Source organism: Oncorhynchus kisutch, linkage group LG2, assembly GCF_002021735.2.
Source record: "Oncorhynchus kisutch isolate 150728-3 linkage group LG2, Okis_V2, whole genome shotgun sequence".
Taxonomy (NCBI): Eukaryota; Metazoa; Chordata; class Actinopteri; order Salmoniformes; family Salmonidae; genus Oncorhynchus; species Oncorhynchus kisutch.
Genome location: NC_034175.2, coordinates 34,610,506 through 34,638,029, shown reverse-complemented (window position 1 = coordinate 34,638,029; position 27,524 = coordinate 34,610,506). Strand labels below are relative to the sequence as shown.

General features: G+C 42.5%; 1 long non-coding RNA gene across 1 annotated transcript; it reads left to right on the top strand.

The window, feature by feature from the left end:
- Positions 1 to 201: 201 nt before the first annotated feature.
- On the top strand, positions 202 to 27,524 carry LOC116354394 (uncharacterized). Its single transcript, XR_004203597.1, has 4 exons — positions 202 to 448; positions 1,023 to 1,115; positions 5,651 to 5,831; positions 26,763 to 27,524. It is a non-coding gene; the product is annotated as an uncharacterized LOC116354394 (long non-coding RNA).

The window sequence follows — 27,524 nt, the reverse complement described above, 5'->3', positions numbered from 1 at the left end:
GGAGATGGGCCATTCACAAAGCCAGTCATCCCGGGCAGCTCAACTGGACTCGCTGCTATATCACTCACAGCCCAGGGAAATGCTGTGTCACATTTTGACCATGTTTAACAATCTTCCTGGACTCCATTAAGCTCTTTAGGTGGGATCAGAGCAATGACTGACAACTGTTTGTTTAAGAAAGAGAGAGAGAAAAATAATCTGATATAGCTCACCCTATTGAAGGATAATGTAGAGCACTTAAGAGGGTAGCTGGACCATATTTTGTTTGACACATTTCTATTACATGTGACCTGTCAAGGATAGTAAAGTGATCTGACACTTACCCCTTCTCATCTCTCTTTCTCCAGGTGTGCGAGTGTCCTCTCTACTGGAAAGCTCCATTGTTCAGTTCTGGAGGTGACAGGACTGGCTTCGTATCCGTTCACAAGTTTGTGGCCAAGTGGAGAAAGTAAGACAATGATGCTTCTTGTACCCAACCAGCCACCCCATAGTCCCATATTCTTTTGTTAACAACTACGAATATCCACGTGATAAGCTAAGGCAAAGCCTACACAGGTGTCTTTCTCTAATGTTTTGTCTTTTTATTTATTTATTTAAGAAAACAGTTAAAAAAACAAACAGTGGGAATGGTTGCATGTATGAATGGATGTATGGTCCTTTTCTGTGTTTCTCTTGGACACTAAAGTAAGGACGCAGGGTGTGTACTATACTCTACTGGACTGTGCTCTTGATTGTGTGTTGTTGTAAACGTACTGTTATAATAACTTGTAAAGCCTCTGGAGAATTTGTCAAATGGCCTCTGACGTTACCTCGTGGCTCTGAGGGGGTTTAAACTGGAAAGAGCAATGACGATGACATAATGGATGTCACACTGAGAATGTTGCAGCATCAATTCAAAATCCTAATTTCAGAATGTATTAACCTGCACTTCCACGCCACATGTGAATGATTTCAAACTCGGTCTGAAATGTCCTCTGAACGAGAGAAACCCTGAAACCATCTGTTCCCTCTTTCCTTCCCAGAACGCTGCAGACCTGTCACGGTGATGTGTCTAAGTTTTTGGACCTCTTGGCCAAACCTGGCTGGAACAAGAGGACTTAATTCCATTCCCGCAGGTACAAGAACACCACACAGCCACCTGGGAAATGGGGGATTCTAGCTTGGGGAGAGGGAATGGGCAGTATTACTGGGAAAAGCAGAAAGGAGGGAAAGGTTTGTTTGTGGCTGGGCAGGTAGGAAATAGGTATTTTGGGGCAGGACAGAGTTATTATGACTTAACATGAGGACTTAATTCCATTCAGTGGGGTTTTTAATTTAACATTTCAAAATTGATGGAATGTCAACAATCGTGGTGACAGTAACATCTATTGCTCCTAAAAACTCGCTACAGAATGCTATGGTAGCCATGCTTGTTAACTGTACCTTGAGTTCTAAATAAATCACAGACAGTGTCACCAGCAAAGCACCCCCACACCATCACACCACCTCCTCCATGCTTCATGGTGGGAACCACACATGCAGAGATCATCCTACTCTGCATCTCACGAAGACAAATTTTGACTCATCAGACCAAATGACAGATTTCCTCCAGTCTAATGTCCATTTCTTGTCCAAGCAAGTTTCTTCTTCTTATTGGTAATCCTTTAGTAGTGGTTTCTTTGCAGGAATTCGACCATGAGGCCTGATTCACGCAGTCTCCTCTGAACAGTTGATTTCATTTTATTTTATTTATTTTTATTTAACCTTTATTTAACTAGACAAGTCAGTTAAGAACAAATTCTTATTTACAATACCAGCCTACATCGCCCAAACCCGGACGACGCTGGGCATCGTACTATGGGACTCCCAATCACGGCCGGTTCTGATTCTGGGAAGCCTTTATTTGAGCTGCAATTTCTAAGGCTGTAACTCTAATGAACTTATCCTCTGCACCAGAGGTAACTCTGGGTCTTGCTTTCCTGTGGCTGTCCACATGAGAGCCAGTTTCATCATAGCACTTGATGGTTTTTGCGACTGCAATTGCAGATGGACTGACCTTCATGTCTCAAAGTAATGATGGACTGCCCTTTCTCTTTGCTTATTCGAGCTGTTTTGCCATTATATGGACTTGGTCTTTTACCAAGTGTGTGTGTGGGGGGGGGGGGTGTCAATGTAAATAGTCAGGGAGGCCATTTGATTAGCTGTTCAGCAGTCTTATGGTCGTCAGCAAACTTAAAAAAGATGTTGGAGTCGTGGGTGAAGAGGGAGGACAGGAGGGGACTAAGTACACACCCCTGAGGGGCCCCGGTGTTGAAGATCAGCGTGGCAGATGTATTTTGTCCAGGTGGGAAAGGGCAGTGTGGGGGTGCGATTGAGATTGCGTCATCTGTGGATCTGTTGGGGCGGTATGCGAATTCGAGTGGGTGTAGGGTTTCTTGCATGGTGGTTTTGAAGTGAGCCATGACTAACCTTTCATTGCACTTCATGGCTAACCATGTGAGTGCTATGGGGCGGTAATGATTTAGGCAAGTTACCTTCGCTTTCTTGGGCACAGGGACTATGGTGGTCTGTTTGAAACATGTAGGTATTACAGACTCAGCTAGGGAGAGGTTGAAAATGACAGTGAAGACATAGGGGAATAAAGTTACTATGCATCAATAATAAACAGCAGTGCAATTTTTTTAATTTATTTTTTATTTTTTATAAACTTTATTTAACTAGGCAAGTCAAATAGTCCGGGTAGCCATTTGACTATTTGTTCAGCAGTCTTATGGTTTGTGGGTAGAAGCTGGAGCCTTTTGTACCTAGACTTTACGCTCCAGCCGTGCCGTAGCAGAGAGAACTGTGTATGACTCGGGTGGCTGAAGTCTGACAATATTATGGGCCTTCCTCTGACACCGTCAAGTATAGAGGTCGAGGATGGCAGGAACCTTGGCCCCAGTGATATACTGGGCCGTATGCACAAACCTGTGTAGTGCCTTACGGTCAGATGCAGAGCAGTTGCCATACCAGGCGGTGATGCAACCGGTCAGGATGCTCTCGATGGTGCAGCTGGAGAACTTTGAGGATCCGGGGACCCATGCCAAATCTTTTCAGTCTCTTGAGGGGTAATAGGCATTGTTGTGCCCTGTTCATGACTGTCTTGGTGTGTTTGGACCAAGTACTACAGCCCTGTCAATGTGAATGGCCCTCCTTTTCCTGTAGTCCACAATCGGTTCCATTGTCTTGCTCACGTTGAGGGAGAGGTTGTTGTCCTGGCGCCACAATGCCAGGTCTCTGACCTCCTCCCTACAGGCTGTCTCATCGTCAGTGTTTAGGTCTACCAAAGTTGTGTCGTCAGCAAACTTAATGATGGTGTTGGAGTCATGCTTGGCCACGCTGGTGAACAGGGAGTACAGGAGGGGACTAAGCACGCACCACTGAGGGACACCTGTGTTGAGGATCAGCGTGGCACATGTGTTGTTGGTTACCCTTACCACCTGGGGGTGGCCCGTCAGGAAGTCCAGGATCCATTTGTAGACGGAGGTGTTTAGTCGACACTATGCTGTTAACTTATGGCTGCAATCCCGATATCAGGATAAGTTTAATCAACAACCGCTGAATAGCATAGTGCTACATACAATAAATATTACGATAAATATTTATATTTGTGAAATCACAAGTGCAATATAGGAAAACACAGGATAGGAAAACCTGTCGCCTCAGATTTTGAAATTATGCTTTACAGGGAAAGCAATCCAAGCATTTGTGTAAGTTTATCGATCGCACGATAAACATTAAGTACACTTAGCATCAGGTCACGAAAATCTGAAAAGCAATCAAATTAATAATTTACCTTTGATGACTTTAGTGTTTCCTATCCAATACTAATAATAATATGCGTGTTTTACCAACTGAGACTGAGGAGCTGGCCGATTACAATGGGCACCTTTTGATCCAAGCTACTCAATACTGCCCCTGCAGCCATAAAAAGTTAATACATACCATAAGAAAAGTAACATAGATTATCATACTAAATGGAGTTTCTAGGATTTACGTACAGAATAATACGAAATGTTCTGAGACCACGTTGTGCTTCCTCACACCCACTGACTGAAGTAGGAAGGAAATATGGGTTGGAAGTATGCTGCAACTAAAACACTGACCACATTCTCACTCATGACAGAATGGTCTCTGACAAATGGGTCAGAATGGTCTGGATGCAGCATACTTCCAAGGGAAGGGATCATTGACACTACCTCGCTTTCCAAACAAGGTGCATGAATTGAGGAGCAAACTGAAGTAGAGAGGAGATTCAGCAACTCTAGGAGGACAATGAATTAAAGTACATTTTATTTAACAATAAAAGTTTATTTTAGTTACTTCCATCTGCCTGGTACAGTTGAAACCGGGATTTATCCATGAAGAGGACACTTCTCCAGCATGCCAGTGGCAATCGAGGGTGAGAATTTGCCAATTGAAGTTGGTTATTATGCCCGACATGCAGTCAGTTCAAGACCCTGGTGAGAACGACGAGCACACAGATGAGCTTCTCTGAGACGGTTTCTGACAAATTGTGCAGAAATTCTTTGGTTGTGCAAACCCACAGTTTCCTCAGCTGTCCGGTGGCTGGTCTCAGATGATCCTGCAGGTGAAGAAGCCGGATGTGGAGGTCCTGGGCTGGCATGGTTACATGAGTTCTGTGGTTGTGAGGCCGGTTGGACGTACTGCAAAATCCTCAAAGATGACTTGAGGGGGTTTATGGTAGAAAAATTAACAACAACTCTGGGTGACATTTTTGCAGTCAGCATGCCAATTAAACTACCTCAAAACTTGAGACATCTGTGTTGTGTTAATAAAACTGCACATTTTAGAGTGGCCTTTTGTCTCCAGCACAAGGTGCAGCTGTGTAATGATCATGATGTTCAATCAGCTTCTTGATATGCCACACCTGTCAGGTGGATTATCTTGACAAAGGAGAAATGCTCACTAACAGAGATCTACACAAATTTGTACAAAAACATTTAAAGAAATAAGATGTTTCTGTATGGAACATTTCTGCAATCTTTTATTTCAGCTCATGAAACATGGGACCAACACTTTACATGTTGATTATATTTTTTTGTTCACTGGAAATGTTGAACATTTTCATGAAATTGAGATTCCATGCATGATGAATAACTGATCCTATTCGCTGAGATGTGCAGTGTGTCAACACCAGAGAAATTGAACACAAGGCAAGTAAGAAGATGTTGTAATCAGATTCTTAAATTGTATTTATTCCTCCGCCCACCATTAAGATCAATCGAGACAGAATGAAAAGATCAACAGGACCGGTGGATATAATGGAGAATATATATGTATTTTTTTCAAATTTCTACATTTATATCAACACAAAAATACTGCTTGTCAGCATTTAGGTGTATTGTATAGTTGGAGTTGGCAGGTCAATGTGGAAGTGGTATACCTAATAAGGACACATGCACGCACACATATATTCCATAACCTTAAAGTACTTATAGTTCTTTCCATTTGTAAATATTATCACATTCCACTGCAGCTTGTTATATGTGACGCATAATCCAGATTTTAGTTACTCTAATTTCCCCTCACTGAAGTACAATTTCCAGGAAACAAGTATTTTTGCTTCTCTTTGCATGAATAACAATGCTTTATCTGTGTCTGATTCCAGGCTCTCTTATCCTTCTCCCACCTTTCATTCTCATCATACTGAAGACTCTGTGGGGTGAGCCAGGGCAGGGGAACTGGGCAGTCTTATTGATTACTGGAGAGGAGTATTTCCAGACAACATATCTCCCCTACTGCTTCACCTGCATAGGAAGCAACTCTGGGAGAGGTCAGTTCCAATAAAGGTACCATCATACACCCACACAGAAAACAAATAGACTTTTACCATCAGTACTCTCACATGAACCTTTTCTCAGCAGGAAATATAACCACATTTAGAAAGGTCTATGAGTAGCACAATAAAGGAGGTAGGATGCCATATATGTACTTCAAACTTGTTACTGTACACCTACACAAACACACAACTCTGCCCACACATACACTGACACGGTCCGCTACCAAAACTTGCGGACCCTCCTTCACTGCAGCCGACGTAAAACATTTAAAACGTGTTAACCCTCGCAAGGCTGCAGGCCCAGACGGCATCCCCAGCCTCAGAGCATGCGCAGACCAGCTGGCTGGTGTGTTTACGGACATATTAAATCAATCCTTATCCCAGTCTGCTGTTCCCACATGCTTCAAGAGGGCCACCATTGTTCCTGTTCCCAAGAAAGCTAAGGTAACTGAGCTCATGAAGTGCTTGTCAAGACAAGTCAAGGACCATATCACCTCCACCCTACTTGACACCCTAGACCGACTCCAATTTGCTTACCGCCCCAATAGGTCCACAGACGACGCAATCGCAACCACACTGCCCTAACCCATCTGGACAAGAGGAATACCTATGTGAGAATGCTGTTCATTGACTACAGCTCAGCATTTAACACCATAGTACCCTCCAAACTTGTCATCAAGCTCGAGACCCTGGGTTTCGACCCCGCCCTGTGCAACTGGGTACTGGACTTACTGACGGGCCGCCCCCCAGGTGGTGAGGGTAGGTAACAACATCTCCACCCCTCTGACCCTCACCACTGGCGCCCCATAAGGGTGCGTTCTGAGCCCTCTCCTGTACTCCCTGTTCACCCACGACTGCGTGGCCATGCACGCCTCCAACTCAATCATCAAGTTTGCGGACGACATGACAGTGGTAGGCTTGATTACAAACAGTGACGAAACGGCCTAGAGGGAGGAGGTGAGGGCCCTCGGAGTGTGGTGTCATGAAAATAACCTCACACTCAAGTCAACAAAACAAAGGAGATGATCGTGGACTTCAGGAAACAGCAGAGGGAGCACCCCCCTATACACATCGATGGGACAGTAGTGGAGAGGGTTGTAAGATTTAAGTTCCTCGGCATACACATCACGGACAAACTGAATTGATCCACCCACAGACAGCGTTGTGAAGAAGGCGCAGCAGCGCCTCTTCAACCTCAGGAGGCTGAAGAAATTCGGCTTGTCACCAAAAGCACACAAACTTCTACAGATGCACAATCGAGAGCATCCTGTCGGGCTGTATCACTGCCTGGTACGGCAACTGCTCTGCTCACAACTGTAAGGCTCTCCAGAGGGTAGTGAAGTGTGCACAACGCATCACCGGGGGCAAACTACCTGCCCTCCAGGACACCTACGCCACCCGATGTCACAGGAAGGCCATAAAGATCATCAAGGACAATAACCACCCGAGCCACTGCCTGTTCACCCCGTTATCATCCAGAAGGCGAGGTCAGTACAGGTGCATCAAAGCAGGGACCGAGTGACTGAAAAACAGCTTCTATCTCAAGGACATCAGACTGGTAAACAGCCACCACTAACATTGAGTAGCTGCTACCAACATACTGACTCAACTCCAGCCACGTTAATAATGGAAATTGATGTATCACTAGCCACTTTAAACAATGTCACTTAATATAGTGTTTACATACCCTACATTACTCATCTCATATGTATATGTACAGTAGGGAGAACAAGTATTTGATACACTGCTGATTTTGCAGGTTTTCCTACTTACAAAGCATGTAGAGGTCTGTAATTGTTATCATAGGTACACTTCAACTGTGAGAGACGGAATCTAAAACAAAAATACAGAAACTAACATTGTATGATTTTGCATTTTATTGCATGACATAAGTATTTGATCACCTACCAACCAGTAAGAATTCCAGCTCTCACAGACCTGTGTTTTTTTTAAGAAATCCTCCTGTTCTTCACTGATTACCTGTATTAACTGCACCTGTTTGAACTCGTTACCTGCAACAACAAAAAAACACCTGTCCAATCACTCAATCAAACAGACTCCAACCTCTCCACAATGGCCAAGACCAGAGAGCTGTGTAATGACATCAGGGATAAAATTGTAGACCTGCACAAGGCTGGAATGGGCTACAGGACAATAGGCAAGCAGCTTGGTGATAAGGCAACAACTGTTGGTGCAATTATTAGAAAATGGAGAGAGCTGGGACCACAGTCACAAAGAAAACCATTAGTAACACACTACGCCGTCATGGAATAAAATCCTGCAGCGCACGCAAGGTCCCCCTGCTCAAGCCAGCACATGTCCAGGCCCGTCTGAAGTTTGCCAATGACCATCTGGATGATCCAGAGGAGGAATGGGAGAGGAGGAATGATGAGACAAAAATAGAGCTTTTTAGTCTAAACTCCACTCGCCGTGTTTGGGGATGCTTTTCTGCAAAGGGGACAGGATGACTGCACCGTATTGAGGGGAGGATGGATGGGGCCATGTATCGCGAGATCTTGGCCAACAACCTCCTTCCCTCAGTAAGAGCATTGAAGATGGGTCATGGCTGGGTCTTCCAGCATGACAACGACCCGAAACACACAGCCAGGGCAACTAATGAGTGGCTCCGTAAGAAGCATCTCAAGGTCCTGAGGTGGCCAAGCCAGTCTCCAGACCTGAACCCAATAGAAAATCTTTGGAGGGAGCTGAAAGTCTGTATTGCCCAGGGACAGCCCCGAAACCTGAAGGATCTGGAGAAGGTCTGTATGGAGGAGTGGGCCAAAATCCCTGCTGCAGTGTGTGCAAACCTGGTCAAGAACAACAGGAAACATATGATCTCTGTAATTGCAAACAAAGGTTTCTGTACCAAATATTAAGTTCTGCTTTTCTGATGTATCAAATACTTATGTCATGCAATAAAATGCAAATTAATTACTTATTAAAAATCATACAATGTGATTTTCTGGATTTTTGTTTTAGATTCCGTCTCTCACAGTTGAAGTGTACCTATGATAAACATTACACACCTCTACATGCTTTGTAAGTAGGAAAACCTGCAAAATTGGCGTGCGTCAAATACTTGTTCTCCCCACTGTATATACTGTACTCTATATCATCTACTGCATCTTTATGTAATACATGTATCACTAGCCACTTTAAACTAAACTACCCATCTCATATGTATATACTGTACTCGATACCATCTACTGCATCTTGCCTATGCCGTTCTGTACCATCACTCATTCATATATCTTTATGTACATATTATTTATCCCTTTACACTTGTGTGTATAAGGTAGTAGTTGTGGAATTGTTAGGTTAGATTACTCGTTGGTTATTACTGCATTGTCGGAACTAGAAGCACAAGCATTTCGCTACACTCGCATTAACATCTGCTAACCATGTGTATGTGACAAATAAAACTTGATTTGATACACATACACAGGCCTGTTTGCTATGAGCAAATGTGTCTCACTTTTGTTAAAATTATTGCCTGAGGTCTCCTGATTGCTTCCCTTGATAACAGCAGCAACATAATCAGAAACCTCTTTGTTCTTATCAACAGAGAGCCTCATTTGCACCCTAATAAATATCAGAAATGAGGAGAAAAAGTAAAGCTTTCGAAACACAAAACTTTGCAACTTCTCAAAGTGTAATTACAGTGTACAAATAGGATTTTTACCAAAGCTGTGAACATGTTGTGTTTTCATGCCTTGAAAAGACATTTCAAAGGTTTGGCCGAGTCAGAAACCGCAGGGGGACAGCTGGTTAACGTGGAAACGTGTTAGTGAGGGGTTCATGTGTTCATCTTACCCCTACTGCTGTCAAGCTATGGACTTTCTGAAGTAGGCTAGAAAGCAATCTGCTCTAATAAAGGTTTGGTTGGATTAAATAGGAAATTCCATTGTGCAGGCGGCTAATGTTAACCAACTGCTGGGGAAATAGACAATTCTTACAGTTCAGTAAAAAAAATGCAAATAGGATAATGTCTCAAAAGTTTTACTATGCATGCCTTTAAATAACATTCATTTACAAATCTTTGTTACAAATAAACATTCTACTAAGTAGGTCTACTTTAGTCCGGCTGACCCCGGCTCTCGTAGTGACGTGGGTCGCGCATCAGCCAAGCTAGGTCTACTGGCCACATACATGTTTTATACCTTGACATTGACATCCCCTACCGTTTACTGAAAAATACAGTATTTTGCACCAATAGTGACCATTGGCATGAAAGATACATTTAGCTTTAATAATTGTTTTACACTAAAAGTATATTATGTCTGAAATAATATTAAAGACACTGGTCATTATTCCAACATTCACCCCACATATAGTAACACGTTTCTATGTGTACGGTAGTTTGGCCTTATTATAAGGTCATGTGTCATGTTTTAGAACATCAGTTCATTCTTATTTAGCAATGAGGTCACTCTGTCCTTTGTCTGATATCCCACAACCTAGTTATAAAGTATAATTTCTTTGAACAATGTTTTATTGTTTTAAACCTACGATGTTGGGGTATAGCAATCTCTGTATGTAAAACATGCGGTTGATTTGTACATGTTGACCCCCCCCCCCCCAATATACTGTACCTGTGGAGAAAAACAAGTGAATGGAGTGAGTGACTTGATTGGAACACAAGACAATGACCTGTAGAGGGCAAACTTGACCTGGTTTACAGCTCAAGGCTCTGCTGAACTCGGCTGCTCAACTCACATACATTCTGTCATTCTCTCATTCTCTGTCTTTCGCTCACACAAACATATGCATACACTCCCTTGAGAAAGTGTCACGTTCTGACCTTAGTTCCTTTGTTTTTGTCTGTGTTTTAGTATGGTCAGGGCGTGAGTTGGGGTGGGCAGTCTGTTTGTTTTTCTATGTGGGTTTTTGAGATCGGCCTAGTATGGTTCTCAATCAGAGGCAGCTGTCAATTGTTGTCCCTGATTGAGAATCATACTTAGGTAGCCTGGGTTTCACTTTTGGTTTGTGGGTGTTTGTTTCCGTGTGAGTGTTTGTTGCCACACGGTACTGTTTCGGTTTTGTAAATTCACGTTGTCATTTATTGTTTAGTGTTCTGAGATTTAATTAAACATCATCATGAACACCTACCACGCTGCGCTTTGGTCCTCCTCTCTTTCTCCCGACAACATCCGTTACAGGAAGAGGTATTTTGATCTCAGTGAGACTAACTGATTAAATAAAGGTTCAATAAAAAATGGATTAAAAACATCTTTGCCTCACTGTAAATAACTCCAATAACAATGTTGACAAAAGAGCTAACAATGTACATAAAAAAAATCTTACATTGAAATGGTCCTTACCGTCATTCGTACAGTGGTCTCTTACTAAAAGGGGAAAAAATTGAAACGGAATCCTTGGCACTTCCCAAATCTGACATCACCCCATTGAAATTGTAATTTAAAATAGTTAAGGCACGGATTAAGGTTTCTTCGCTCTGGTCTTCAATTTTGTTGCACATAAATATTTCTGCCATCGGTTCCTATGACCGAAAATAACTTCTGGACACCAGTACAACGATCACTAACCTCGATTTGGATGAAGATTTGTACTTCAGCCACACTCAAGTGCACCTCAGCCACACTCAAGGTACTCAACGATATCATAACCGCCATCGATAAAAGACAGTACTGTGCAGCCGTCTTCATCGACCTTGCCAAGGCTTTCGACTCTGTCAATCACCATATTCTTATCGGCAGACTCAGGAGCCTCGATTTTTTGGATGACTGCCTTGCCTGGTTCACCAATTACTTTGCAGACAGAGTTCAGTGCGTCAAATCGGAGGGCTGGTCTGGTCCTCTGGCAGTCTCTATGGGGGTGCCACAGGGTTCAATTCTCGGGCCGACTCTTTTCTCTGTGTATATCAATGATGTTGCTCTTGCTGCGGGCGATTCCCTGATCCACCTCTACGCAGACGACACCATTCGGCCCGTCTTTGGACACTGTGCTATCTAACCTCCAAACAAGCTTCAATGCCATACAACACTCCTTCCGTGGCCTCCAACTGCTCTTAAACGCTAGTAAAACCAAATGCATGCTTTTCAACCGGTCGCTGCCTGCACCCGCATGCCCGACTAGCATCACCACCCTGGATGGTTCCGACCTAGAATATGTGGACGTCTATAAGTACCTAGGTGTCTGGCTAGACTGCAAACTCTCCTTCCAGACTCATATCAAACATCTCCAATCGAAAATCAAATCAAATCAAGAGTCGGCTTTCTATTCCGCAACAAAGCCTCCTTCACTCACGCCGCCAAGCTTACCCTAGTAAAACTGACTATCCTACCGATCCTCGACTTCGGCGATGTCATCTACAAAATGGCTTCCAACACTCTACTCAGCAAACTGGATGCAGTCTATCACAGTGCCATCCGTTTCGTCACTAAAGCACCTTATACCACCCACCACTGCGACTTGTATGCTCTAGTCGGCTGGCCCTCGCTACATATTCGTCGCCAGACCCACTGGCTCCAGGTCATCTACAAGTCCATGCTAGGTAAAGCTCCGCCTTATCTCAGCTCACTGGTCACGATGGCAACACCCATCTGTAGCACGCGCTCCAGCAGGTGTATCTCACTGATCATCCCTAAAGCCAACACCTCATTTGGCCGCCTTTCGTTCCAGTACTCTGCTGCCTGTGACTGGAACGAATTGCAAAAATCGCTGAAGTTGGAGACTTTTATCTCCCTCACCAACTTCAAACATCAGCTATCTGAGCAGCTAACCGATCGCTGCAGCTGTACATAGTCTATTGGTAAATAGCCCACCCTTTTTCACCTACCTCAACCCCATATTGTTTTTATTTATTTACTTTTCTGCTCTTTTGCACACCAATATCTCTACCTGTACATGACCATCTGATCATTCATCACTCCAGTGTTAATCTGCAAAATTGTAATTATTTGCCTACCTCCTCATGCCTTTTGCACACATTGTATATAGACTCCCCCTTTGGTTTCTACTGTGTTATTGACTTGTTAATTGTTTACTCCATGTGTAACTCTTTGTTGTCTGCTCACACTGCTATGCTTTATCTTGGCCAGGTCGCAGTTGCAAATGAGAACTTGTTCTCAACTAGCCTACCTGGTTAAATAAAGGTGAAATAAATAAAAATAAAAATAAAAAAAAACTTCAACGAGTCGGCGGTGCAGGACATAATGCTTACCCTGGACCAGGCACTAATCCCCGACACTCGGAAGAGAAAGAGACGGCATTTATAGAGGCCGACATTCAGGCACCCTGATGAAACTAAGGCGGCAAGTAAATAAACCGCCTCTAGCCTCTGTCTATTGGCATATGTACATTCACTGGAGAAAAAACTGGACGAGCTATGTTCAAGAGTACCTTGTCAATGGGACCTGAAGAACTGTAATATCCTACGTTTGTTAGAAGCTTGTCTGAACAAGGACCTGCATAATACACATCTAGCTGGTTTTTCTATGCATCGGCAGGACAGTAAAGCAGCATCGGGTAAGTTCAAATCCTACAACACCGGCTCTGACGTGTTCTGTACCTCTTTGTTAAACAACAGCTGTTGTGCAATGTTAAGGAAGTCTGATCGACTGAGTTAGAATACCTCATGGTAGACTATACTATTTACCAAGAGAGTATTTGAGTAGCTGTCCATTTACCACCACAAACCGATGCTGGCACTAAGAATTGTGGACGTTGGGGACCTTCAAAGCTGCAGACATTCTTTGGGACCCTTCCCCAATTCTGTGCCGACAAAATCGGACAATTACTTCGAACTCATAGCTTGGTTTTTGCCCTGACATGCACTGTCAACTGTGGGACCTTATATACAGACAGGTGTTTGCCTTTCCAAATCATGTCCAATCAATTGAATTTATCACAGGTGGACTCCAATAAAGATGTAGACACATCTCAAGGATGATCAATGCAAACAGGATGCACCTGAGCTCAATTTCGAGTCTCATAGGAAAGGGTCTGAATAATAAGGTATTTCTAAAACCTGTTTTCACTTTGTAGTTATGGGGTATTGTGTGGAGATTGATGAGGATATGTTTTTATTTAATACATTTTAGGATAAGGCTGTAACGTAACAAAATGTGGAAAAAGGGAAGAGAATGCACTGTACATTTCCCAACCAGATGCCATGGATTACAGGCAACATACTCACTTAGCTAAAGGCTAGAGCTGCTAATTTCAAGGAGTGAGACACTAACCCGGACACTTATAAGAAATCACACTACGCCCTCTGACAAACCATCAACATGGCTAAACAACAATACAGGACTAAGCTCGAATCCTACTAACTGGCTCTGATGCTCATCAGATGTGGCAGGGCTTGCAAACTATCACGGATTACAATGGGAAACCCAGCTGCGAGCTGCCCAGTGGCGCGAGCCTACCAGATAAGCTAAATGCTTTTTATGCTCGCTTCGAGGCAAGCAACACTGAATATTGCATGAGAGCACGAGCTGTTCCGGACGATGATGTGAGTAAGACCATTAACTTGTTGACGCTACCCATCCCTTAAGCGGGATAATTGTCATCAGCAACTGAATAGCATAGCACCTCAGTCAAATATTATTACTAAACATATTCATATTCATGAAATCACAAGTGGAATATTGCAAAACACAGCTTAGCCTTTTGTTAATCCACCTGTCGTCTCAGATTTTTAAATTATGCTTTACAGCATAAATCAAAAGTGCAATATTGCAAAACACAGCTTAGCCTTTTGTTAATCAACCTGTTGTCTCAGATTTTGAAATGATTCTTTACAGCCGAAAGCAATCCAAGCATTTGTCGATCGCATGACAAAACATTAAATACACTTAGCATCAGGTAGCTTAGTCACGAAAATCAGAAAAGCAATCAAATTAATCGTTTACCTTTGATGATCTTCGGATGTTTTCACTCACGAGACTCCCAGTTACACAACAAATTTTCCTTTTGTTCCATAAAGATGATTTTTATATCCAAAATACCTCCGTTTGTTTGGGGCATTATGTTCAGAAATACACAGGAAAGAGCGGTCACGACAATGCAGACGAATTCCAAATAATATCCGTAATGTCCACAGAAACATGTCAAACGTTTTTTATAATCAATCCTCAGGTTGTTTTTAATATATATAATTGATAATATATCAACCGCAAATGTCTTTCACAGTAGGAGACGGGAAAACAATGGCTGTCCAAATTATGTTGCGCGGGCAAAACTCATGTGACTACTAGACGCGATGTTATCGTTCTGGCTCATTTTTCAAAATTAAAGCCTGAAACTATGTCTAAAGACTGTTGATACCTTGAGGAAGCGATAGGAAAAGGAATCTGGTTGATATCCCTTTAAATGGAGCAATGCGAGGCTATGGAACATGGAGTTTTCAAAATAGAAGCCACTTCCTGGTTTGATTTTTCTCAGGCTTTCGCCTGCAATATCAGTTCTGTTATACTCACAGACAATATTCGGACAGTTTTGGAAACTTTAGAGTGTTTTCTATCCTAATCTGTTGATTATATGCATATTCTAGTAACTGGTCCTGAGAAATAGAACGTTTACTTTGGGAACATTATTTTTCCAAACATAAAAATAGTGCCCCCTAGCTTCAAGATTAAACAGGTTAACATTCATAAGGCTGCAGGGCCAGATGGATTACCAGGACAAGTACTCAGAGCATGTGCTGACAAGTTGGCAAGTGTTTTCACTGACATTTTCAACCTCTCCCTGACCGAGTCTGTAATACCTTCATGTTTCAAGCAGACCACCATAGTCCCTGTGCCCACGAACACCAAGATAACCTGTCTTAATTACTATCGCCTCATAGCACTCACATCTGTAGCCATTAAATATTTTGAAAGGTTGGCTCACATCAACACCATCATCTCAGACACCCTTGTCCCACCCTTGACCCACTCCAATTTGCATACCGCCCCAACAGATCCACAGATGATGCAATCTCTATTGCACTCCACATTGCCCTTTCCCACTTGGATAAAAGGAACACCTAATTGAGAATACTGTTCATTGACTACAGCTCAGCATTCAACACCAAAGTGCCCTCCCCTGCAACTTAATCCTGGACTTCCTGACAGGATGCCCCCAGGTGATGAGGGTAGGCAACAAAACATCCGCCACGCTGACCCTCAACACGGGGACCCCCTCCTGTATTGTCTGTTTACCCACGAATGCATGGCCGCGCATGACTCCAACACCGTCAGGTGGTAGGCCTGATTGCCGACGATGACTAGACAGGTTGTGAAGTTGTTAAGAGGGCACGCCAAAGCCTCAGGGGGCTGAAAAGATTTGGCATTGGTCATCAGATCCTCAAAATGTTATTCAGCAGAATCATTGAGAGCATCTTGACTGGCTGCATCACAGGAAGGTGCTACAGGGTAGTGCGTACAGGCCCAGTACATTACTGGGGCCGAGGTCCCTGCCATCCAGGACCTCTGTACCAGGCGGTGTCAGAGGAAGGCCCTAAAAATTGTCAACGACACCAGCTACCCAAGTCATAGACTGTTCACTCTGCTATCTTATGTCAAAAATATAATTGCAACATGTAAATTGTTGGTCCCATGTTTCATGAGCTGAAATAAAAAATCCCAGAAGTGTTCGCACACCCGTTTACATCCCTGTTAGTGAGCATTTCACCTGACAGGTGTGGCATATCAAGAATATTGCTGGGGACAATATTCCTATGCCCTCCCAGGCCTACCCATGACTGCACCCCTGCCCAGTCATGTGAAATCGATAGATTAGGGCCTAATGAATTTCTTTTAATTGACTTATTTCCTTATGAACTGTGTAACTCAGTAAAATCTTTGAAATTGTTGCATGCTGCTTTATATTTTAGTTCAGTATAGTTAGTTAAATAGTGAACCAAATAGGTATCTGCGCTATCTGCATTGACCCTTTTTGCAGTAACCTTTTTTACTCAACACATATGCTACTGCTACTGCTACTATTTACTATCTGTCACTTTATTCCTAGTTATATGTACATATCTACTTCAATCACTTCGTACCCCTGCACATCAACTCGGTACCGGTACCCCTTGTATATAGTATATATAGTATAGAGTTATCATTACTCCTTATGTATCTATTATAAATGTTATTATTACGTTTTTATTTTTATATTATTTCTCAATATTATTTTTCTCTCCTTTGTTAGGAATGGCCCGTAAGTAAGCATTTCACTCTTGTTTACGAAGCATGTGAAAATGTTATTTCATTTACTGAGAGTGAGTGGATGAGGAGTGGGTTTGAGTGTCTATGGAATGTACCACAGCAGTGAAAATAGACCATGCTCATCTCACAACAATCACTGATAGCAGGTCAATCAGTAAACCCAATGTAACAGATTATGGAAATTGCTCAATACAGTGAAGGACAGTGACACATATTTAGTTGTTTTGGCCCTGTACTACAGCACTTTGGATTTTAAATTTACAGACGCACAAATATCATACCCCCCCCCCCCCCCATTTTTTCTGTAATGGTTAGCATGTCTTGGAGGTATGATATTGTAACTTTCTCACTTTTTCACATTATTCACAACTCATTAAGGATCATCCGTAATCATGGTAGCATCCACATTAATGTAAAAGTGTTTTGAAACATATTATTTTCTTATTTACAATAAAAGTTGTGTCACTCCAAAATGACACTACATTATTTACCATTCATTTCTATTGGCCACAAAATAATCTGGAACACAACCAAAACAAACAGCAAATGCATCCAACAAATGTGTAGTCACAAGCTTGATGTAGTCATTGTGTGCTATGAATATGGGACCAAATACTTAACTTGTTACTACTTTAATACACATAAGTGAATTTGTCCCAATACTTTTGCTGTAATTTCTAAACGGTTAACCCAAAATGGATGAAAATACCTTCAAATTAAAGCTGGCAGTCTGTACTTTACCCGCATATCAAATCCAAAGTGCAAGAGTGCAGAGCCAAAACGACATAGAATGTGTTGTCCCAACACTTTTTTTTTTAAATGTGCACTATTAGGCATATTGCTGTGTACCTTGCAAGATGCTGTTGTATTACCCATCGAAATATTACAAAGGGCATGACATGGGCAAATATAGACTTCTGATTCAGGACAGATTAGAACAGGCATGTATTTTGGAAGATCACAACAACTACTCATTATTTATTGTTGTTTTGTATTATTTTATTTTTTTGTTGCCTACTAGCTGATGTAATCTAATCATATTCTGAGGTCAGTCGCAGGTTTTCATCAACTTTATGTGGAATGAAAAGCTCTTTTGAAGACTTTGATTTTGTTGTGCTGCATTAGCAGCTCCGAAAGGTCCAAGACTAGATGCTGCTTTTGCTTTCAACATAAAAAGAAATGGACGTTACATCACTTTCTAAATAATTTCATGAATTAGGGAAATTGCTCCTAAACTGGTCACCATTAAAAAAAGAGAAAAATGTGTTTCATCTATTAATTTGCCTGGAGATTATAATCTTGGCCATGTCGACTTGAACATGGGAATAAGGGTTTGTGTTGTATTTGGGCAATTTCTTTCGGTCGGTTGCTAATGTTTGTCCAGACAAAGCTTATTTTAGCCTCTCATATGGATAGTGGAAACCATGGAAATCATGGACATCAGCAAGCCTTCATTATGCCATGGTCATTATATTAGTTATCTTTTATCCTTGGACACTGTGCTATCTAACCTCCAAACGAGCTTCAATGCCATACAACACTCCTTCCGTGGTATCCAACTGCTCTTAAACGCTAGTAAAACCAAATGCATGCTTTTCAACCTTTTGCTGCCTGCACCCGCACGCCCGACTAGCATCACCACCCTGGATGGTTCCGACCTAGAATATGTGGACATCTATAAGTACCTAGGTGTCTGGCTAGACTGTAAACTCTCCTTCCAGAATCATATCAAACATCTCCAATCTAAAATCAAATCTAGAGTCAGCTTTCTATTCCGCAACAAAGCCTCCTTCCCTCACGCCACCAAACTTACCCTAGTAAAACTGACTATCCTACCGATCCTCGACTTCGGCGATGTCATCTACAAAATAGCTTCCAATACTCTACTCAGCAAACTGGATGCAGTTTATCACAGTGCCATCCGTTTTGTTACTAAAGCACCTTATACCACCCACCACTGCGACCTGTATGCTCTAGTCGGCTGGCCCTCGCTACATATTCGTCGCCAGACCCACTGGCTCCAGGTCATCTACAAGTCCATGCTAGGTAAAGCTCCACCTTATCTCAGTTCACTGGTCATGATGGCAACACCCACCCGTAGCACGCGCTCCAGCAGGTGTATCTCACTGATCATCCCTAAAGCCAACACCTCATTTGGCTGCCTTTCGTTCCAGTTCTCTGCTGCCTGTGACTGGAACGAATTGCAAAAATCGCTGAAGTTGGAGACTTTTATCTCCCTCACCAACTTCAAACATCTGCTATCTGAGCAGCTAACCGATCGCTGCAGCTGTACATAGTCTATCGGTAAATAGCCCACCCAATTTTGCCTACCTCATCCCCATACTGTTTATATTTATTTACTTTTCTGCTCTTTTGCACACCAATATCTCTACCTGTACATGATCATTTATCACTCCAGTGTTAATCTGCAAAATTGTAATTATTTGCCTACCTCCTCATGCCTTTTGCACACAATGTATATAGACTCTCTTTTTTTCTACTGTGTTATTGACTTGTTAATTGTTTACTCCATGTGTAACTCTGTGTTGTCTGTTCACACTGCTATGCTTTATCTTGGCCAGGTCGCAGTTGCAAATGAGAACTTGTTCTCAACTAGCCTACCTGGTTAAATAAATAAAATAAAATCCTCCTCTGTGTGTATAGGAGGTAAAGGAAGCCTATGCCACGATATCACCCAAGGTCTCACCTTTGAACACGCACACATACACACACATTTTACATCACATTATCTGTGGCTTGTTCGGTGGCCGCCCTGCTCTGCTTGCTGTTGAGGAAGGCTGATGTTGCTTCGGTAACGGATTAGAGGGTATTGTTAACACACAAGATAAGGATCTGCTTATTAATTAACTGCTTATAAACTGATATTACATAGCTAATAAATTAGTAAACAGTTTGAAATATTGTTATAATTTATCAATGTGCATCACTGTATGCACACACACAAACACACACACACTAGTGTCTGATATTCTTTTACGTTTCACATAAGTGGTGTGTGTGTAACGAATCTCCTCTTGGTCTGAGGAAGAGTAAGAAGGATCGGACCAATATGCAGCGTGGTAAATGTCCGTCATAATTTATTGACTGAACGCACTAAACAAAATAACAAAGTAAAATGGAAGAAACGAAACAGTTCTGTAAGGTGACATACACTAAACAGAAAACAACCACCCACAAACAAGAGTGGGAAAACAGGCTACCTAAGTATGGTTCTCAATCAGAGACAACGATTGACAGCTGCCTCTGATTGGGAACCATACCAGGCCAAACACATAGAAATACCAAACATAGAACAAAAACATTGAATGCCCACCCCAACTCACGCCCTGACCAACCTAAAATAGAAACATACAAAAGGAACTAAGGTCAGGACATGACAGTGTGTATGAGTCTCTTAATCCTAACTTGCAGCATTTGATCGGAATAGGGGTCACATTGATGTTTCTGCTATATAGTGAGCTTATAAATGACTACCTTTCATATTGCCTGACATAATACACCTTTTAGACACACAGGAAGATATACTTCAGCACACGAGGCCTGGCTAAGTGATCGGTGAGCCAAATTGTTTTGTGAATACAATCTGTTTTGTACTGTGTCCATGAAAGCTTTGTAAAGACTGAAATACTGAACAGCAGAATCATGCTTTATTATTTTATGAAATCGCCTCACAGCTTGACATAGTGAATACTTTGTAGTCAAGGTTATACTAAAATAATACACTAAGTTACAATAATAATGCAATTACTTTCAAAGGAACTCTATCCCTCAAATTACAGCTAAAAAAACCTCTCCCCACATTTAAAGTCAATGTTTCTAATGAGCATCACAAGACAATTGGGCCTTATTTTATTGCTCCATCAAAAGCGGGAAACTGTGATCTTCTAAGGGGGAAATGTTATCTTAATCTCTGCCAGAGAATGTCTCTTCAGAGTCTCTCAGCAGCCTGGTCTGATTTTAAACCCTCACCTCTGATCTGATAGATGCTACCACCAAAAATTGGACTACATATTAACAAACCCCCTCTATGGTACATGCTCTAGTCTACACAGTGCAGGGTGTGTGCTTGTGTACGATTATGCATGTGTGTGTGTGTGTGTGCGCGCAAATGCATTTGGCAGTACCAGACTCCAGGCAAATGGCTCTAGTCCAGTTGGGTTCAGGAGTATGTTTAAAAACCCTCTTTCAGATATATTCCTGGAGGTATGCACTTGCCAGCGTTATTCAAACAAACGGAAATATCCTTAAAACTCTTCCAGCTCGGCCTGCTGCGCTGCGGCGGCAAACACACACTGGCCTGGCACACACTTCAGATGCTGACATCACATGATCTCTGGGAGGAGCTTTGAGTATCGCCCCAAATCCTTGGTCTTGCATGATACGCTTTTACAAAGTCTCCTTTTATTGTTTCTTATCTAAAACACAAAGAGACCCTCTTTCTTCCTCTTGGTTAATAAAGTATCTGTCTGTCCACAGTATGAATTGTCTCCATGTTTAGTTTAAAGTCATGAAACCCTACATACACACAAACATGGCCTTGTGGGTTGATGAGGTCATATGAGAACTGACAAATGCAAGCGCTCTCTCTCTCTCTCTCTCTCTCTCTCTCTCTCTCTCTTACTTTATTTGAATACATCAATCAAATTTACACTAAAAAAGAAGGTCCCTGTATGCTTGGTTCAAGGGTAAAGAAAGCACCTCCTTCTCCAAACACACTCTTATAAAAAATGTGCTACCTACAACTTGGTTCCACATAGAACCCTTTCCCCTTTCCCCTATTTTGGAACCCTTTTTTCTAAGAGCTCAGCTAGGCTGCCCACGACAGCTGAAACAGAGGATTACCTAGCCAATAGCTTTGCCTTAGACTTTGGCAGGCCCACAATCTGGAGAACACGCACTGCAAGCCTGTGCATGTGGCCGAGACTGCCAAATATCAGTGCCACCAGCTTGCACCTAAACCAGAGGCTGTCCAAGAGTGCCACGAGGGGCTGTTATTTAAGAAGCTTGTCGGCAAAGGCATGCTCCATGTAGCCATCAAATGAGCAGCCCACTTCCAAAATGAGCACCTCCCTCTGGCCTTCCCCCACAACAACAACATCTGGAGTACTTGGCACACGGGAAAACACATCATCAACTTCAAACCAGCTTCCTCTTACACAATAATGTTTCGGGATGTGTGCTGTTGGTGAGACCACCTATTTCACCTCGCTGGCTATCAGATCGACAAGGCGGTCATGTCTAGCAATGTACAAATGATTGCTGTTTATACAATCATTAACAACATTGGCAACAGACTCCATGACATTTGACTCTTGTAGAATACAAAATGGGACATGATTTGCAGGGTACCAGAGAGCTAGGTTATATTTGTCGGGAAGAGCTTGCATCCTTGCCTTAACAGTGAAGGTTTGAATGCCCAATGGTATCATTCTGGTACGTGGAATGGGAGACAGAGGTCAGCACATTCTCATGTCCCCACAGACAGAGGAGCTTGGCATTGGCTTCCTGTAAAAGGATGAACAGTAGTCACCTGATCAGACAGGATCAATGAAAAGCAATTACATTAACCAGGCCTAGGACTTGGCCTTTCATGGAAAGATGTGTAGTTGTGTGTGTTTGTTTGTGTGTGCATGAGTGTGTACATGTGTGTGTGTGTCTTGTGTGCATGTACAGTACATTCGGAAAGTAATCAGACCCCTTGACTTTTTCCACATTTTGTTACTTTACAGCCATATTCTGAAATTGATTAAATATTTTTTTCCCTCATCAATCTACACACAATACCCCAAAATGACAAAGTCAAAATATAGGTTTTTAGATTTTTGGCAAAACCCCCCACAAAAACCAGAAATATCACGTTTACATAAGTATTTAGACCCTTTGCTACGAGAATCGAAATTGAGCTCAGGTGCATCCTGTTTCCACCAAGACCCGATGGTCACTCTGACTGAGGTCCAGAGTTCCTCTGGAAAAAAAACCCATCTCTGCAGAACTCCACCAATCAGTCCTTTACGGTAGAGTGGCCAGACCAAAGCCACTCCTCAGTAAAAGGCACAACAGCCCGCTTGGAGTTTGCAAGATGCACCTAAAGGACTTTCAAAGATTGAACTCTTTGGCCTGAATGCCAAGCGTCACGTCTGGAGGAAACCTGGCACAATCCCTACAGTGAAGCATGGGGGTGGCAGCATCATACTGTGGGGATGTTTTTCAGCGACAGGGACTGGGAGACTAGTCAGGATCGAGGGAAAGATGAACGGAGCAAAGGACAGAGAGGTCCTTGATGAAAACCTGCTCCAGAGAGCTCAGGACCTCAGAATGGGGCGAGGGTTCTCCTTCCAACAGGACAATGACCCTAGGCACACAGCCAAGGCAACACAGGAGTGGCTCCGGGACAAGTCTCTGAATGTCCTTGAGTGATCCAGCCAGAGCCCAGACTTGAACCCCATCGAACATCTCTGGAGAGACCTGAAAATAGCTGTGCAGCGACACTCCCCATCCAACCTGACAGATCTTAAGAGGATCTGCAGAGTTGAATGGGAGAAACTCCCCAAATACAGGTGTGCCAAGCGTGTAGCTTCATACCCAAGAAGACTCAAGGATGTAAATGCTGCCAAAGGTGCTTCAACAATGTACAGAGTAAAAGGTCTGAAGACTTATGTAAATGTGATATTTCCGTGTTTAAAAAAATAAGAATTTGCAAACATTTCTAAAAACCTGTTTTTGCTTTGTCATTATGGGGTTTTGTGTGAGGGGGTATTGACGATGAAAGAAATATCCATTTTAGAATAATGCTGTAACGTAACAAAATGTGGAAAAAGTTAATGGGTCAAAATACTTTCGGAATGCACTGTATTTGCATAGTATTTTAGTGTGTTTATTAATGTGTGCATATACATACTATTTAAGTTTATTCAATGTGCAGGAATGTACAGAATGTGATTGGTTAGTTTTTCCTAATATCTATTGTCATAATTATGGCTTATCATTAAGCAAGCTAGGTTTGCACGCCAAGGAAAAGAGGTTTAGACACCCAGTTGTGTAAAGTAATGAAGTAGAAATACTTTGTTACTGTACATAAGTCGTTTTTTGGGGTATCGGTACTTTACTTTTCTATTTATATTTCTGCTGACTTTTAGTTTTACTTCACTACAGCAAAATCGAAAAAATATACTTTCCTCCGATACATTTCCTCTGACACCTTCGTTACTCGCTACGGAATCAAATCAATCTGAAGCTGGAAGGAAAAACGAATTATGTTGGAAAAAATATGCAAGCAACATCGGCGAGTTGGCACGCTGCTGGAGGAACTTGTTTTGCTAGGCAGGCCAGCATCCCGGAGTCGCCTCTTCACTGTTGACATTGAGACTGGTGTTTTTAGGGTAATAATTAATGAAGCTGCCAGTTGAGGACTTGTGAGGCGTCTGTTTCTCAAACTAGACACTCTAATGTACTTGTCCTCTTGCTCATTTGTGTTGCGGGGCCTCCCACTCCTCTTTCTATTCTGGTTAGGGCCAGTTTGCACTGTTCTGTGAACGGAGTAGTACACAGAGTTGTACGAGATCTTCAGTTTCTTGGCAATTTCTCACAAGAAATTGCCATCATTTCCCAGAACAAGAAAAGACTGACGAGTTTTAGAAGAAAGCCTTTGTTTCTGACCATGTTGAGCCAAACCCACAAATGCTGATGCTCCAGATACTCAACAGGTCTAAAGAAGGATCAGGACAAAAGTTTTCAGCTGTGCTAACATAATTACAGAAGGGGTTTCTATAGCCTTTTAAAATTATAAACTTGGATTAGCTAACACAACGTGCCATTGGAACACAGGAGTGATGGTTGCTGATAATGGGGCTCTGTATGCCTATGTAGATATTCCATAAAAAAATCAGTTTCCGGCTACAATAGTCAATTACAACATTAACAATGTCTACGCCGTATTTCTCAGCAATTTGATGTTATTTTAATGTTTTTCTTTCAAAACGAAGGACATTTCAAAGTGACCCTAAACCTTTGAACTGTAGTGTATTTATATCAAGTCAAAACTGGATTTTTTTCCTCAAAACAAAGGTTGTAAAAGTAAAAACATTTATAGATTCAATCATACCTAGTTTGATGTTTCTTTGACAAACGGTGAATTAGTTATTGATTTTTACCATTTTAAATGGTTTTTGCCGAATGTCTGATGAATGTCCGAATGTGTGAATATAAAACCAACTTTACCTCGGTGCTAAAATGTGCCCTTGTTAACAAGCTAGTTAACTGGTAGTTTCTGAATCTGGGCACATTTTAGTCAGCTAATGTTAGTCTAGACAAATATCTTTTCTCTAAAAATCTGGTCAAACTAGCTAGCTAACTAATGTTAGCTTTCAAATTTTAGCTAACACCAATGTTCAATGAACCATAAACTATTAATGAACATGCACCTGTGTGGAACGGTCGTTAAGACACTAACAGCTTACAGACGGTAGGCAATTGAGGTCACAGTTATGAAAACATAGGACACTAAAGAGGCCTTTCTACTGACTCTGAAAAACACCAAAAGAAAGATTCCCAGGGTCCTTGCTCATCTGTGTGAATGTCCCTAAGGCATACTGCAAGGAGGCATGAGGACTGCAGATGTGGCTAGGGCAATAAATGGCACTGTCCGTACTGTGAGATGCCTAAAACAGTGCTACAGGGAGACAGGACGGACAGCTGATCACCCTCGCAGTGGCAGACCACGTGTAACAACACCGGCACAGGATCGGTACATCCGAAAATCACACCTGCGTGACAGGTACAGGAGGGCAACAACAACTGCCCGAGTTACACCAGGAACACACAATCCCTCCATCAGTGCTCAGACTGTCCACTATAGGCTGAGAGAGGCTTGACTGAGGGATTGTAGGCCTGTTGTAAGGCAGGTCCTCACCAGACATCACCGGCAACAACATTGCCTATGGGCACAAACCCACCGTCGCTGGACCAGACAGGACTGGCAAAAAGTGCTCTTCACTGGAGAGTCGCAGTTTTGTCTCACCAGGGGTGATGGTCGGATTCACGTTTATTGTTGAAGGAATGAGGATTACTGTACTCTGGAGCGTGATCGATTTGGAGGTGGAGGGTCCGTCATGTTTTGGGGCAGTGTGCCACAGCATCATCGGACTGGGCTTGTTGTCATTGCAGGCAATCTCAATGCTGTGTTACAGGGAAGACATCCTCCTCCCTCATGTGGTACCCTTCCTGCAGGCTCATCCTGACATGACCCCGCAGCAAGACAATGTCACCAGCCATACTGCTCGTTCTGTGCAAGATTTCCTGTAAGACAGGAATGTCAGTGTTCTGCCACGGCCAGCGAAGAGCCTGGGTCTCAATCCCATTGAGCACGTCTGGGACCTGTTGGATCGGAGGGTGAGGGCTAGGGTCATTCCCCCCAGAAATGTCTGGGAACTTGCAGGTGCCTTGGTGGAAGAGTGGGGTAACATCTCACAGCATAAACTGGCAAATATGGTGCAGTCCATGAGGAAGAGATTCACTGCAGTACTTAATGCAGCTGGTGGCCACACCAGATACTGACTGTTACTTTTGATTTTGACCCCACTTTGTTGAGGGACACATTATTCCATTTATTTTAGTCACATGTCTGTTGGACTTAAGTTTGCTGAGTTTGCTGAAAATAAACGCAGTTGACAGTGAGAGGATATGGGATGGGGATGGATTAATGTAGGCTCATAACTGCATGATTCATATTGCCGTCTTCCTTGTAGTTCAGGAATGGACTACATCAAGGACCACCTGGAAGAACCCTTACTGCAGCTAGGTGATGGCACCAGTTCATCAGATGAGGAGGACTTCTTCTCTGCCATGAAAACGTCTCAAGCACAAGAAAGCTCCAAACAGCTGGACGGATACCTGGCCTGTTTAGCTGATCAAATTGAGTTGCTCAAGTCCTTCCCGGCAGTCTGTAAGCTGTCTCAGAGGTTAAACACACCCTTACCTGCATCAGCTGTTCAGCACTGCAGGACTTGTTTTCAGTCCCAGGAGTGCAAGGCTGGATTCCAGAAACTTTGAAAAACAATTTTTACTGATGATGAGCATTCAATTCTTCAACTTCACGTAATGACAGCTTAATGCTAGCAAGCACAAGGACATGGCTGCCTCATGCATTTTGTTAATTTATGTGTAAAATTCACAGGTTTTAGGTGTCCTTGTTAAAATGCTTGACCTGTCACACAGATTTCTGATACAGTTCCATCAGTGGTGATGTCCTCATATTCCTACAATGAGGTTGTGTGTACTTTTGACGAGTTCAATTTTTTCCCCTATGAATAGGGTTCTATTTTTTCTAAAGCAAAGTGACTGTGTTTGTAAGTGCTTAGGTTTACTGGCTATATTCCTTAATTGTTAAGGCATAATTCTATTTTGTCTGTAAGAGATGTATTTTGAAGTGCTGCCTATTTGAGAATCCACACAAGTCGTTACCTTTCAGAAAAGCTCAAACCAAATAAAAGGCCTGGCTGTTTTGCTTT